Source organism: Protopterus annectens, chromosome 3.part0 (assembly GCF_019279795.1).
Source record: "Protopterus annectens isolate FY-2018-M chromosome 3.part0, PAN1.0, whole genome shotgun sequence".
In the NCBI taxonomy this organism is placed as follows: Eukaryota; Metazoa; Chordata; order Ceratodontiformes; family Protopteridae; genus Protopterus; species Protopterus annectens.
In genome coordinates, this window is record NC_056731.1 from 206,419,989 (window position 1) to 206,435,327 (window position 15,339).

Sequence of the window (15,339 nt, forward strand, 5' to 3'; positions counted from 1 at the left end):
TGATATTCCCAGCATATGCCCTGTTGGCCTCTGAAAGGTTCCTTTAGCTAATATTCTAAGTGTTACACATACCTTAGTCTCCACAGGTATTGGTTCCTTTTGGTTTTTCCTTGCTGTCAGTTGTGGATGACAGAGATTATAGAACTCTTGTAGTCTGTCTGTATCCACCCTGTAGCACTCTAAAATTTCCATTGGCTAAGAAGGAGAAGAGTTTTTAGACCCCATTTAACTTATCATAATCTGCATGAGGTGGAGATTGCAGAGCTGTACAGGGTAAATAGAGGAAAACTACAGGAACTTTGCAACCTCTGTTGTCCTCAACTCAGATAAAGGGCAGACCGAGGGGAACCAATATAGGTGGAGACAAAGGTGTGTGTAACACTTAGACTTTTAGCGACTGAAACCTTTCAGACACCAACAGGGGGCATGCTGGGGGTGTCACAGGCATCATCATCCAGTATCCTACATGTATTCCTGAATGCTATCCTCCAACATGCCAGTAATGACATACATTTCCCCATACAGTTGAGTACGGGGCCACAAATATGCAGGAGTTCTACCCTGTATCACACTACCCTGAAGTATTGGGTGCCATAGGCTGTACACATATAGAAATCAAACACTGCCCAGGGAACAAGGAAGGGTCTACATAAGTAGAAAGGGCTTCCACTCCATTAACTGCCAAGTCATTTGTAATGCTAAGGGAATCATCTTGAATGTATGTGCTGCCAACCCAGGCAGTTACCATGACTCACATATCTGGCACAACTCCCAACTGTTTCAGATGTTTTCTAGGGGTGATATCACACAGGGTCATTTACTGGGAGATGCAGGTTATGCATGTGGCTGATGATGCTCATCAGAAATGCACACACACCCACTGAAGAATGCTATAATGAGGCACATGATCAAACAAGAAATATCATAGAGCATGTGTTTGGGCTGCTGAAGTCACATTTCCAGTGCCTAGATACATCTGGGGGAGCCCTGCAGTACAATCCATGTATATGTACAAAAATATTCACTGTCTGTGCCATGCTTCACAACATCATCCTGAGAAAACAGCTTCAGAAGACTCAACAAGAGAAGGGGCACACATTCCACCACCACTGGCAAAGTCACCACAGCTACACACAGGTGGGGAGTCAGAGGGTGAACCAGTAACTGCTGTAGGTGTAGGCAAATGCAGGCATGCCCAATATGCCCTCACATCGGCTAAAAGGCAATGCATAGCACACTAGCTCACCACCTAAGAGGCTAATACCTTCATCCTATGCATATGCATACAGTAACACAGATGCCAGACAGTGCTCACAACCATTATTTACCCATGTAATTGCTGTGTACTCATAGCATCAGACAGTCAGTCCTATACTAAAACTGTAGCAACTGCTGGATTTACAAGGTAAGTGTTGAACCTGCAATATTAAAAAAATGTGCACTAATATAATAAATGGTGTTACATATTGGTACTAGGCAATGCAAGTAAATAAAATGTAATTAGTTTGTAAATCAATGACTTCAACATGTGACAGCTGTGACTTATATGAATATAAGTGTCCCATATGAAGTAATAGGCTTCAGGCATATCATTAAAGAGAGAAGTTAGAAATCAATGACACACATTTCAGTTTCAGATTTCATATCCCACAGAAAAATCTTAAAATAGTGATGCAAAAACTGTTTGATTCTATCAGCTGTATAACTTTGTAAGACCAAAATATTTAAAAAGTCTCCCTATTGCTCAGCCTTTGTCCCTCTTTTATTTATGGCTTGGTCCAGCTTTGGTACTGTAACAGTGTGGGAAACATGTACACATTCCAAAAACTTTTAAGAAAGTACAATTAGCAAAACTGCATCATAAACACAGATACACTAAGCATTAAGTCAGCTACACACCCTGAGCGTCAGACACAAAACTTATGTATCCCTGAATCCAAAATATGGAAAACAAGGATATGGCACAGTTATCATCACTTGCAAAGTTGTGTGTGCACGTTGGGGGGGGGGGCAGAAAGCCTAGGCAGACACAAAGGGTCAGTAATCATGTGTGAGCAAGAAAGGGAAACATTTGGATAAAGTATCAAATGGCCACTGAGCCAGAATGAAGTATAAGCCTCACAGCTGACCCATGTAACTGTTATGTGTGTGTGTCTGTATGGGCATTCTAGGTTAAATTGGTGTGTAAGTGTCTGCAAGAACACAGTCAAGCTCTGTGCTAGCTTTATGTCCTGGTATGTTGGATAGTGTGAGCCATGCATGGTAGAGATGGCAATTCATCATCGCTGTACCTGACCATGAGAACTGGCTCTGCTAGAAGTTGCAATGACATATCCATGCCCACAGTCAGATGCACTGACATGACTGATGTCTGCTAGACAAGTTCTCCTTATGAGAATGCCCAGGACCACAACCCCATGGCCTGCCACATTTGTGTGTGAATGCCTCAACCATTTACAGAGCAGTAGAAGTAGTGTCAATAAGGGAAAATGATTGGGCACAGCCACATTGGCTAACATCAGATGATGGATGCTGCCCCCCTCCCAGCAGACATTCCATCACAGACACTGCCCATTCCAATGTGCCATTTATCCAATTCATTGACTCTGCAACATGGTGGAGGCAGTCACACATGTCAGCCTGTGTCACATCTACAACCCTAAGCATTTCCTTGGAAGCCATATTACAACATGCCCACACCTCCATGATGGCCCTAAACACACAAGAGTGGCACAGAAAGACACACCTGGATCAGGTGGAGGATGGAAAGCAGGCCTCCTCTGAATACCCATAACAACCCTCCTGCCTGATACCTCACCTAAACCTTTGCTACTTAAGCCACAGTAATCACACTATCCTGATCAAGTGGCTCACCCCCCCCCCAACCTGTCCAATATCTGATGGCTCGCTGTAATGGGTTTAAATAGACCTACTGGCTGTGTCCAGTGGAATTACAGGGCATGGTTGAATTTCAACCTCAGTGTCAGAGTTAACCTCAGCCCCCTCCCAGCTGTGCCTCTTCTTGCCGACTATCATTATCAGAGTCTGCTGATAATCTGACATCAGGTGGTAAGAGTCTTACATTTCCACTGTCAGGGATCACCTGTGATAATAAGCAACAAACACGGGAAAGAAATTAATATTTGGAGTACTACAGTTCAATATATTCTAACAAAGTGACATTGCTGCTACTATCCCAGATGGTACAGCAATGCACACACAGTCCTGACACCTACATCAGACAAAAGGATAAAATAAATATTTCTCTAAACTGCTCATCAGTACTGAATTAAAAATGATCACCTTACCATGTGCAGATGACTCCACACTTGCTAGGAAGAATGGTTCTGGAAAAAGTTAAGCAAAATGTAAGGTCACCATCATCACAGTAAGAGTAATACAGGGTGAAAAAATTGGGGCCTTTATATGTCCATTAACAATACATTTAACAGAAGCATGGATGACATGTTCTCCCCAAGCCAACGTGTAATGAACCAGAATGTGTTGTTAACTGTATCAATCTATAACTAGATCCTGCCCCCAAAAATAATTTGTTAAGTAAACTTCAGTATTGCTGTCAATATTTAACTATGCAAGAAATATTTAACAGCTGATATAGGTAAGCCTACCTGAAAGCTCCTCCTGGGACATACTTGTTCTCCCTGAAACAGCAGTACCAGCATCAATCACATGCTGTTGTATACTTTATCCTGACAGTGGACAGGAACTCTTCATTTGGTGTCAGTGGTGGCCCTGTAGCAAGCCGTCCTCAGTAACCATTTGTCCATGGGCCACTGTAGCTGTTCTCCTCTGGCCCAATGAAATCATGTCAGTGGCCTTTTAATGCACCTGATCATATTTCCTGCTGCATCCCCCAAAAGCATTTAGATCATTCACTATCTGCTGCCAGATTTGCATTCTTCCAGTCATATCCTCACATCCTCTCTCAAGCAGAAAGGCGCCATGTCTCCTAAATACTTGCACAATTATACCATTCCTATGGTCATTGAAAGGGGTTTGTGGGGATTGGGACACTTGGGTAACATAATCCTAGGTGACATAAAAGGCAAAATAAGGATACTACACATAAATAGAACATAAATAAAAGTCCTGCTTAGATATTAACACATATGTAGTTTTTCAATATTATGCACTAGAGAAACAAAATAACTTTCAAGATATTCAATTATAAGAAAGGATTTATTTTTGTTGTAACAAAACACAGTCACTCACAAAGCAAGGTTTAATCCAAAACAGGGGGAGTAACAATAGCAAAGCAAACTCTTGTACTAACAATTTTTTGTGCCAACACAGAAATAGAACTTGGTTCCTCCACCTTACAAAACAACAGGCAAATGATAGTTTGGTACCAGACAAGGGAATAAAACATCAGTGAATTGTTATAAGTGCTCTCAAAGAAACAATCCCAAAAAACATGTGTACGCTTTTACCACAAAACTTTAATTTTAATGCACTTGCCAGTCACCTCAACCTGTGACCAGCACTCCCCTAGAGGTGTCTATGGGCCATTCTAGAAGGCTAACCTCATGTGTCATTGACAATATGGGACATTTACACTTCAATGAAATAGCAATAGAAGAGTGTAAAGAGAAGCAGTTGTAACATTAACACTTGTGATGAAAGTTAATAAGGCTGTATGTCTGAGAAAGTAAAATGCCCTGACAAAAATACCTATACCATCAATAAACTTCTAAGAAGTGCATACAGATAAAAGTAGCATTTGTTAATGCATATATAAAAATATTTTTCTAAATGACGTGAGCATATCCAGTATGTAATTGAAAACTCCAGTCATATCTTATCAAAATCAGTAGTCTTCTGTACAGAAAAAAATCAAAATAATAACAATGTTCTTCTGTGTTATCCACATAAGCAAGTCTCCTCACTTTCAGGATCCCTAGCTTCATGATTCCCTTTTTATAGTGTAAATTCAGGTCAGGGAGCATGGTGAAGATGCAAATGAGGGATTAACTCATTAGAATTGCTGAATCCCAAATTCTTGGCTCCATGTATCAGATGTAAACATAGTGCAGGGACTACCTCATTATTTGTTACTAATGGATTGCAACTGTGAATGATTACTGGTAGGGACTTGAAAAACACACAGCAATGCAGACTCCTTTACCTCCAGTGGGTGTCTTAGCCAGGTTAGACTTACAAAACATCAAAGTAATTGTATCAATGTTTTAAATATAAGTAAGCAGCACACATTCCATAGTTTCTGTTATGTAACATCCAACCTCCCCTGCATTTGTTTAAAAGTGGATATTATTGCCATTTAATATTCTCACACATTTTAAGAGCAATAACAAAAATGCCTAAGAGACTGCATATCTCAGATTACTGCTCAGATAAGAGAAGGATGATCAACACGGAGAGAAAAAATAGAGCTGCTTTTCTGCAAACAATAGTTATAAATGGCTGTGTGATCACTCATTGCACTACATCTGACATTAATGCATGTACAAAGAACTCAGAAGTGTACAATTGTCATACGTTTTGTTAATACTGTGGATGATGTTGCTTGTATGCACAATGATTATCATTGCCTGCTGCAAAGTTGTTTTGTAGAAAAGAGGGTTAAGACAACCTTACTGTGTATTGAAGGTTCATTGGTGTGAGAGTTCAAATCTAGGCTTGTGTAAAAATCTTTCATGTGTACTAACATAAATTTTGTAGTGTTGTCTATTTTATAGATTTTTTTTTTTTAATGCCAGTATTTGCACAGTGCGAGGCTTAGTGTAAACACAGGAAATGGATAAACACAATAAATGTCATGTAATGTACTTCTTAGATAAATAATATATCAACTACACCTGTGTATCACTTGTGTGTGTAGCACATCTGCTAAACACATTGATCCACACAGCATATACTATTTGTAGATTTAGGGTTCAAGTCTCACCATTGTCTTTCAAGGATGGCACCTAATAAAAACTATTCACAAGGCTAAAACATGTTTCGCTCTTATTGTCATGTTTGCATGATGCTTATCATCATGCAAATTTAGAGTAATGGCCCACACATCCATTCTTGATTTCAAAAAAGGATACATAGTGGCATTTTTTGCTTTCATTTGTGCAACACTGTTTAATGACATTGCACAGCAGTTAGCAACCTTCCCCAACAACTGCAGGTCCAGAACACCTGCAGAGAGAAAACAGTATTAAATTTCAAAATGGAGACATTCTATCAAGTATGTTGGTATTGCACAAGCATGCTAACCAGCATTGCATGGTGGTTAACACACAGAAGTTAATAATAAATAGGTAAATATCCAATGGTAATTGAACTATTTCTGTGGTAGCAGGTGTAAGTGTAGGGCAGCAATACTGAGGGTCCCAGGTTCTAATACACAAAATCCAAAATATTTTTGCTGTTGTTCCATTTCACATTATATTAAATGTCACATAAAAAAGTAAAACATAATTATAATTAAAAATAATAAGTATGTATAGCAGTGGAGCTCCTATGCATTATATGTGTGACTGAGGGCATACAGACTACTAAGTTTCTGTAATTATAATTGTGCTATCGAGCCTCGGATGGCCTTCAGACTTCAGTAAGATGCCTAGACACATGAATGTATAAACTAGAACCTTGTCATGTCACGCACATACATTGTTAACCCCTCAGTCTGTCTTATATATTTATATATTATTCATGACTACATTTGAGAAGCACTTCTTCAGTGAAAAAAAATAGAAAATCACTGCTGTGTTAGAAAATATTTTCTCTTAAGCATAGGTTTGAATCCCACATTGTAAAAATCAATTTTATCTGTGTATAAAGCCAAACAAAAAATGTGTCAGGTCATGAGATGCACGCTCCTAGTTCATGTCTGCAAAGTGAAATCACCTGACAGTTCCAGTAGCAAACAATCCTCAAACTATTGCCAAGTGTGAGATTAACCTTCCAATTTTCAAAACTGCTTTCCTCTCTGTCTCCCACTGTTGCTTCTCATTTAACATTCCACAAATGTTGTTGGCATTGTTGTTTGGGTTTGCACACTACTAGAAAACTTGATAGCAGTTATTGGCAGGAAATCTTTGTTATCTATTGCTGTTCTCTCTGGTTAGACATATCTGGTGGTAGAAGGGAATGTGCCCAATTTAGGGCCCAGAGGTGGGGTGTTGAGGAGTCCAGAATCTTTACTGCACTCCGTGTAAAGCACCACTGCTAAAGACTTTTGCAGGGGTCAATACCAGCTCCCAGCACAAGTCTGAGGGTTGGAATAGTCTGGCCAAAGCTGTCTTCAGTGTGACTGGCATTCCACACACTGGAAACAGTGTAAGCATCACTTAAAGACCTGAAAAGGTGCAAGAGGGATGCACTCAACCAGTGGCTGGATTAATTCATGACTAGTAACATCTCACATTTGAGTAAGTAAACTAATAAAGAGAATTTCTAATAGATAGAAAGCTATGTATACAGTAGGCACAAATGGTATGCATAATGCTCTCCTTGTACTTTCTCTTCAATTCCACAGCTAATTTAGTCAGAGATTACTGTGAACAGATAAGCCCATGGTGAGCATCTTGAGAGAATTAGGGACACAACAGGGTATAAATGCAGCACATGAGAAGTATTATTGTAGCTTTTAAATTAAACATTTCTTTTCTATACAGTTGCAGCAAAGTAAGCATACATATCCTAACTGTAAAAGCAAGCATGCATGCTTCAGTCTGTAACACAAACCAGCTGTAGAAGTCAAGTGTAAGACTGTAGTCAGATGTTGTCAGTTCAAATATCACAAGTAACAAGTATAAAAGAGTACAATCCTTTAAAAATATTACATAAATTAATTTCTACACAAGTGGCATAGATGCCCTGTTGTTAACTTAACCTGCATAATTGGAACAAGTGTATGTACAGTATCTGTGCATTGCAAGGATTATTTTGAGCATTCTTTAATTATAATTTGTAGTTATAAGAAGTATACTTAAATGTGAAAGTTAAGCTAAAATACTTATATTATTGTGAAAGTACACTGTGTATCACATATGATGGTAGTAATTTTATCTCCTTTTTTTCCTCTTACAGCAACCCTTATCTTTTCTTTCTTCTATGTATCATCAAAAGTTTCTATGTTATCCATTTCTGACAAATCCCAAAATGCTTTACAGCACAGAGAGGTAGGGCAACCCCAGTCGCTTAGCCTGGCCCAGCTGGACCAGCTCCAGCACTAACACCAACACATCTGGGACCCAAACCGGTAGTACTGCCTCTACTGCCTCTGCACTACCTGCCCCTTAGGTAGCACTACCTCTGCAGCTGGTGCTGTGGTACCCTGCTGGAGTACTGGTGGAGGTGGGGATTATCAGCATTCAGGAGATGCCATGGTTGGTGCGTAAGGTCATGCACCACACCATTGGTGCATGCCTACATGGGATGGAGAGGCTGCTCTCCCATATTCTCCTATATTGTCCATAGGAGAAGATGTTAAGCACTCCAACAGCCAGTGGAGTAAGGGGATGGTGATGGCAGTCCTGCAAGTGAGGACTAGATTATCACTCTCCCCATGTTGTCCCTTCCCTAACCCCAGTCATGGTGTCCCCAACCTGTCATGCCCTTACTGTCTCTGTCTCTTGACTTGTTTGTCCTGCTTGCTTGTATCTGCTTCCTCACCTACCCTACTTACCAGACCCAGAAATACCTACGACCCTTACACAACATTCCTTTTATACTGAATCTTACAGAAGTAAAAAAAATGGGCACCTGTCCCACAAACAATAATCGTCCCATACATAGCTGTCCACTTCGCAGACTTGTCTTCGTGACACACTTGATTTGGTCCAATTGACTATACAAGATGATTGATTTATTGTCACCCCTCTTTGTTGAGGTAACAGTCTAAATTCAGCTAATATTCTGTACTTATTTTCATTTCACAATGTTGAAGAAGCAGATAGCTATGTTTTTTCCTCCCTCCCTCCTGAGCATTCCTATTTTGTTTTCCCTTTGTCCTTCCCCTGCTTGCCCCCATTTCACCACTGTCCTATCTACCCCATTTTAACACCTTTAATCTGGTCAAAAAATAGAATCACACACAACACATATAAGTTAAAGAAAACTATAGAGCTCTACAATGTTTCACTCCTTTGCACTGAGTTTGGGATTGTGCACCAATGCCGAGTGACAGTGAATGGCTCTTCAGTGGTGCAATTACCTCAGCACAATGCTGCTTAAACAACTGCATTATGGTAAGACATATTGAATCTGGAATAAGGAATTATGTCATTGTAGTTTAAATAAACATTTAAAACTATTATATACACCTGGATTTGAACCCTATATCATCTGAGCTTCGAAGAAAGGTGTCAATCACTTACAACTGTTGTCACATAGGGAGATAAGCAGCATGTGTGATTCATACATACAGTACTCAGAACTTTATCATTGAGGATCACAGTTGCTTGCCTCTTAACTATGCACAAATAAGGAAATGAATATAAACATGAATCTCACATGTGCAGTTTGCCATCAGTCATGCAAACCAACTGCTTTATGGTTTGCTATTGAAAGTTTTCATTAGCATGTATTACTTATGTCTATTGTTTATGTAATCTTCATGCCATGAAAGTACCTGTAAAAACACAGACAAGGGGAAAGCACTTGTTAAGAAAAGAACACATACTTACAATGCAGCCATCTGTTACCTTCCCCCATGCACTGTAAACTTGATCTCTCAGTACTTGTTTACAAATATATCAGCTACACAGAAATAAGTAAGACATGCTTTCCTATATAGCATGGACATATTTATAATAACAATACAAATTCAGATTTTCCAGTAGTTCCAATAATGTGGACAGCTTGTTGCATATAGTTTGTGAAGCCATCTCTTAATGTATAGCTGCACATTGGAAACACACTCATCAATCTGGTAATATTCAGAACATTAATATCTTGACAGTTGTACAGTGGTAGCTATACATTTCAGACAGGCCTCACAACATCTTCTCTCAAACATTCAATGATGATGTCATCCACTATAAAATGCCCTGCAGCCTTGTAAAAGTCAAACTTGTGCATAGTGCAAGTATTGAGTTCTCTATTCCATGTAGTTAGATAGAACAGGGTTCTGTTGTCACTGCAGCCAACTGGTATGTCTCTGTCTGTGTGTGTGCGTGTGTGTGTGTGTGTGTGTGTGTGTGTGTGTGTGTGTGTGTGTGTGTGTGAGAGTGTGTGTGTGTGTGTGTGTGTGTGTGTGTGTGTGTGTGTGTGTGTGTGTGTGTGTGTGTGTGAGTGTGTGTGTGTGTGTGTGTGTATCTGTCTGTCTGTATGTCTGTCTGTCTAGTCAGAAGAGCATAATTGTGAATCTTGAAGTCATCACTACAATCCCATGGACTACCAACATTTTCACAGTTGAACATGCCTACACATCCATTTCATGCAGGCCTCCCAGCATCTTGTCTGAAACATCCAATGATGATCTCATCCACTATAAAGTAAAGTCAGACTTGTGCTGTGGCACTAGCATAAAGTACTGAGTTCTCTAGTCCATGTACTTAGGTAGGGGTTTTGTTCTCACTGCAGTCAATTGGTGTGTTATATGTGTGTGTGTGTGTGTGCGTGTGTGTGTGTGTGTGTGTGTGTGTGTGTGTGTGTGTGTGTGTGTGTGTGTGTGTGTGTGTGTGTGTGTGTGTGTGTGTGTGTGCATGTGTGTGTGTGCCTGTCTGTCTAGTCAGAAGAGCATAATTGCGTATCCTGCAGTCACCAAAACAATCCCATGGAGCACCAATATTTTCACAGTTGGACATGCCTATACTTCCACTTCATACAGGCATCCCAACATCCAGTGATGATGTCATCCACTATAAAGTGTCCTGCAGCCTTCTAAAAGTCAGACGTGTGCTGCAGTGCTAGTGTAAAGTATTGAGTTGTATAGCCTGTGTACTTAGGTAGAGCTTCTGTTCTCACTGCAGTCAACTGGCGTGTGTCAGTCTAGTCAGAAGAGCATAATTGTGTATCCAGCAGTCACCACTAAAATCCCGTGGAGTACTGATATTGTCACCATTGGACATGCCTACATATTAATTTCAGACAGGCCTCCCAACATCTTCTCTCCAACATCCAATGATGATGTCATCCACTACAAATTGTAGTGCAGCCTTGTAAAAGTATGTCTTGTGCCTTGGAGCTTGCATAAAGTACTAGGTTCTCTAGTCCATGTACTTAGATAGGTAGGGGTTCTGTTCTCACTACGATCATCTGGTGTGTGTGTGTGTGTTTGTGAACTTGCTTTGCATTACAGAGAGCATTTTACACTAGCATATTGAACACTGCTATTACAATTTTCCTTTCACCACACAGTGCTGATGTCATCACTTACAAAAGTGTTGTTCGACACTTTCTAAGTTGGACCTGTACTGTGCAATAAATACAGAGGTCTCTAGTCAGTATACTTAGATAGGTAGAGGTTTTCTTCTCACTGCAAACTGGTATGTGTGTGCATTTGTGCATTTGGTTGACATTAGAGAGAGCATTTTACACCAGTATGTGGGACACTGAAATTACCATCTTCATCTCACTAGACACTGCTGATGTCATCAGTTATAAACTGTATTGCAACACTCTCCAAGTCTGACTTGTGCTGTGCTGCTTGCATTAAATATGAAGGTCTTTAGTTGGTGTACTTTGATAGATAGGGGTTCTGTTCTAACCGCAGTCCATGCATGTGTATTTGTGCTCTTGCACTTGCTTGACATTAAAGAGAGCATTTTATACCAGCATGTCATATACTGCTGTTGCCATCTTCCTCTCACCAGACACTGCTGATGTCATCAATTATAAAGTGTTGTCCAACACTCACTATAATCAGACTTGTGCAGTGGTACTTGAGATAAATATGGCAGTCTCTAGTTGGTGCATTTAGATATGCAGGGGTTCTGTTCTCACTCTAGTCAACTGGTGTGTTTGTACACTTGCTTGACCATTTTACACCAGCATGTAGGATACTACTAATTCCATCTTCCTCTCAACAGACTCTGCTGATGTCATTAGCTATAGCTGTCTCTCAAGCATGATCTCTTAATGTCACAGGCTAAGTTAAGATCTCTAGAGTGAGTGACTCTTGTGACTTTAGATTTATGGATCAGAAACTCTCCTGAAGGCCAGACACAACTTACCGCATCCCATATAATACAGAGTATAGTGACAGGGCTTTCAGTCTATCCATGCATGTCATGGCATAGTTTGTAGGCCCTGTATTTTCTTGTTTAGAAGCCATTGTGGTCTCTCCATGGTCTCTGTTGAGGAACTTGCAAAAGGGAGCATTGTTCTATATTAGTGTTCTGATGAAGGTCAAATATAGCAGTGCTATAACGTCCTGACAGCTGGATACGATGGCCTGACTTATAAGGTGCATGACATTGAAGGCTTTCCTTACAACTGTGGAAACTTGGCGGTTGAAGTTCAGATTGCTGTATACCTGTGTTCCTAGGTCATGTACCACTGGGTTTGAGCTTGAGGGTTTTGTCAGTGGAGAATTCCACTTTGCAAATGACAAAAATAATTGCACTTTTTATGTGTATATTTTCAGACCATGTGACTTTGAAACCGAACATTTGTCTGTGCTATCCCCTCCTGTAATATGTTTACATCATTAGTGGACTGAATGATTACATCCAGTTTTGCAATCATCAGGAAATGTGGTAAGCCAAATGCTGTATACTTTAGCCTGGACTTCTGAGAAATAGATTCTGAACAATAAAGAGCCCAGCACAGATCCTTGTGGTATGCCACTGGTAACGGCTCTACTGGTAGAGACTGCGTCACCAAATTTGACAGCATGTGTTCTGTCATTGAGCCAGGTGGTTAATGATCTAGTGATGTAAGGGTTAATCCTCAGCTGGAAGAGTTTCTCAATAATACCTGAGTGAGGGATTGTAACAAAACCCTTGGCCAGATCAAGACATGGCCTAGCAGATGAGACTAGGCTATAGTTCCCAAGGTTGGTTGATGGCTCCTCTTTGTGCAAGGAGATTACTGCTGCTGTTTTCCACTCTGCTTGAATAATGCAAGTTCTCAGGCTATGGTTAAAGAGGATGATAATTTGATCTACTAGGTCCTGTTTTAGATCACTTAGTGAGCAACCTGGGATGTTATCTGGTACCATTGAGGATTTTAGCCTTCAAGACCACAAATATGACCTGATGTCTACAGATGCTAGGCAGGGGAATGGGGTCAGGTTTGCTTTGGGTATGACTGGTGGGGCCAGGGGTTGAAGTTTGAGACTAATCTGTCAGCTAGCAGGTTGGCCATTTCCTCCAGAGCAGCTTCATCTTTAGACTCTTAACACTAAGCAGCAGAACTTTGAGTTTGCCTCCAGTGGAAGTTGTTATATTGGAACTTTTGTTGCTTTCACATTGCTTAACAAAGGCACTATGGTGGGGGGGGGAAGTGCCTTTGTCAGGATCTAACAGCATAAAAGACACAGGTTCAGACCATCTCTAGCAAAGCAGCTTGGCTTGACAACCATGCAAGTCCAAGCTGAGATATACTGGATCCCCCTGGATTGACACCAGAAGCTAAGTCAATTGTTGAAATACATCACTTATGTTTATATGGTGGCATCATCCTTGGTGAAGGTAGAATACTGCTTAGGGCTAGGGTCATGCCTGCCCGGGACACATATTCTGACAATTCAGTCATGCATCTCTTCATATAGACCAGACAGGTACATTAAGAAAACAAATGCCCAAGCCAATGATAATGTAGACCTCACACCCCTATGAGCAGACCAATTAGTATGTAAACTGTGTACTGAGGTAGATGGTATGTGGAACATCCTCCATCATGTGCCCACAGTGGTGACTACTATGAGTATGCACAGGAAATACCCATCAAAGGCCATAATACTTCCACAGTTCACAGCCATCATCAATCAGTAACTGAGTAGTATGCACCCTTCTTCATATACCTGCCTTTACATATTCCAGGGATGTGTAACTTAAGTGTACCACCTTTGCCACAATTAGCTCCAAAACATCTTTTTGGTCATACCTAGGTATTCTTCTTGTTGCAGAAGCATCCCTGTCTGATGGTGCAGAATCCTTATCAAGGTGTTATACCAGATGCACTTGTGATACCTGTTCCAGTGATGCATACAGTACATACATAGCTGTTTGACAACATTGATGGCATGGGTTACATTTGTGACAGTGTGGATTGTGCATATATAGGCTATGCACACCTGTCAGCTAGACTGGATTGACTATAATGTCACATATGGTATAGCAGTGTCCCTCTCAACACCTCCAGCAGATGTTACAATGTCAGGACAGTGTGCTTGATTACCCTCATAGATTGATGACATCTCATAATAGTTGTACAAGAGTGATCATGCAGAAACATCTATGATCACTCACGATCACATATGTTATGTCAGAGACATGGGATTGCTGGTGGTATTGTTCTGGTATTGTCCATGATTGTGCATGCTTCTGTTTACATGTTGTCCTGTAACTATATGTCTCATTTGGTGGAGACCTCTTCTGACATTACAGTTGTATTCAGGCAACTCATTTTACAGAACTTCAGAATATGCACCTACCCCCTATTGTATAAAATACACCCGATAAATGTCTTTTCCATTTTTCATATCAGGACGCTTGCATCACAAAGACATCTTCTGCATTGTTATGTCACCTTGTGTGACAGAAACATAACATACCTTTTCACTGTGTAGTCCATACTGTATCATGTCGATATATGATTAGTGTTCCTGCTACAACTGTCTTCATTTATATGTCATCATCTGCTGTACATTAAGATGTTTCACCTGTCCTCATTCCCTGTGTTCATTCCTACAATTCATCTGGGTGTCCCTCTTCAACACACACACTTCCCCTGAATGTTTTTTTTAAATGGCAGTCCGTGTACCATTAGGGATCATTTACACAGCTTTTGTTCAGTATGCCTGAAATGGGATTCCACAATACTCTGTGTTTGGACTATATAAATTGCTATATTATTAACCCTGGTAATCATTGTGGAATTCCAAGCAAAAGCACAGACCTAGTTTGCCCATAGGTAACCAGGTCTACATGTCTGCTGCTGTCCATGTTGCTTTACATGGTTTTCTGGCCAGCAATACTGTTGCTAACCATGAAACCAGTCTTGTTTATGTTTAAATGAGGTGCACAATATGAATATGTAAATAGTGCTGCAGCTCAATGCACAAACATGTAAACTCTGTGTAGACTTTGCATGAAGCCTACATGAAGCTTATTCAATCCCCAGGATCTGCTTTATATTCACAACAACCCAAACTCCTCAGAAGATGCCAGGAATCTATTAACACATGTGACTTAT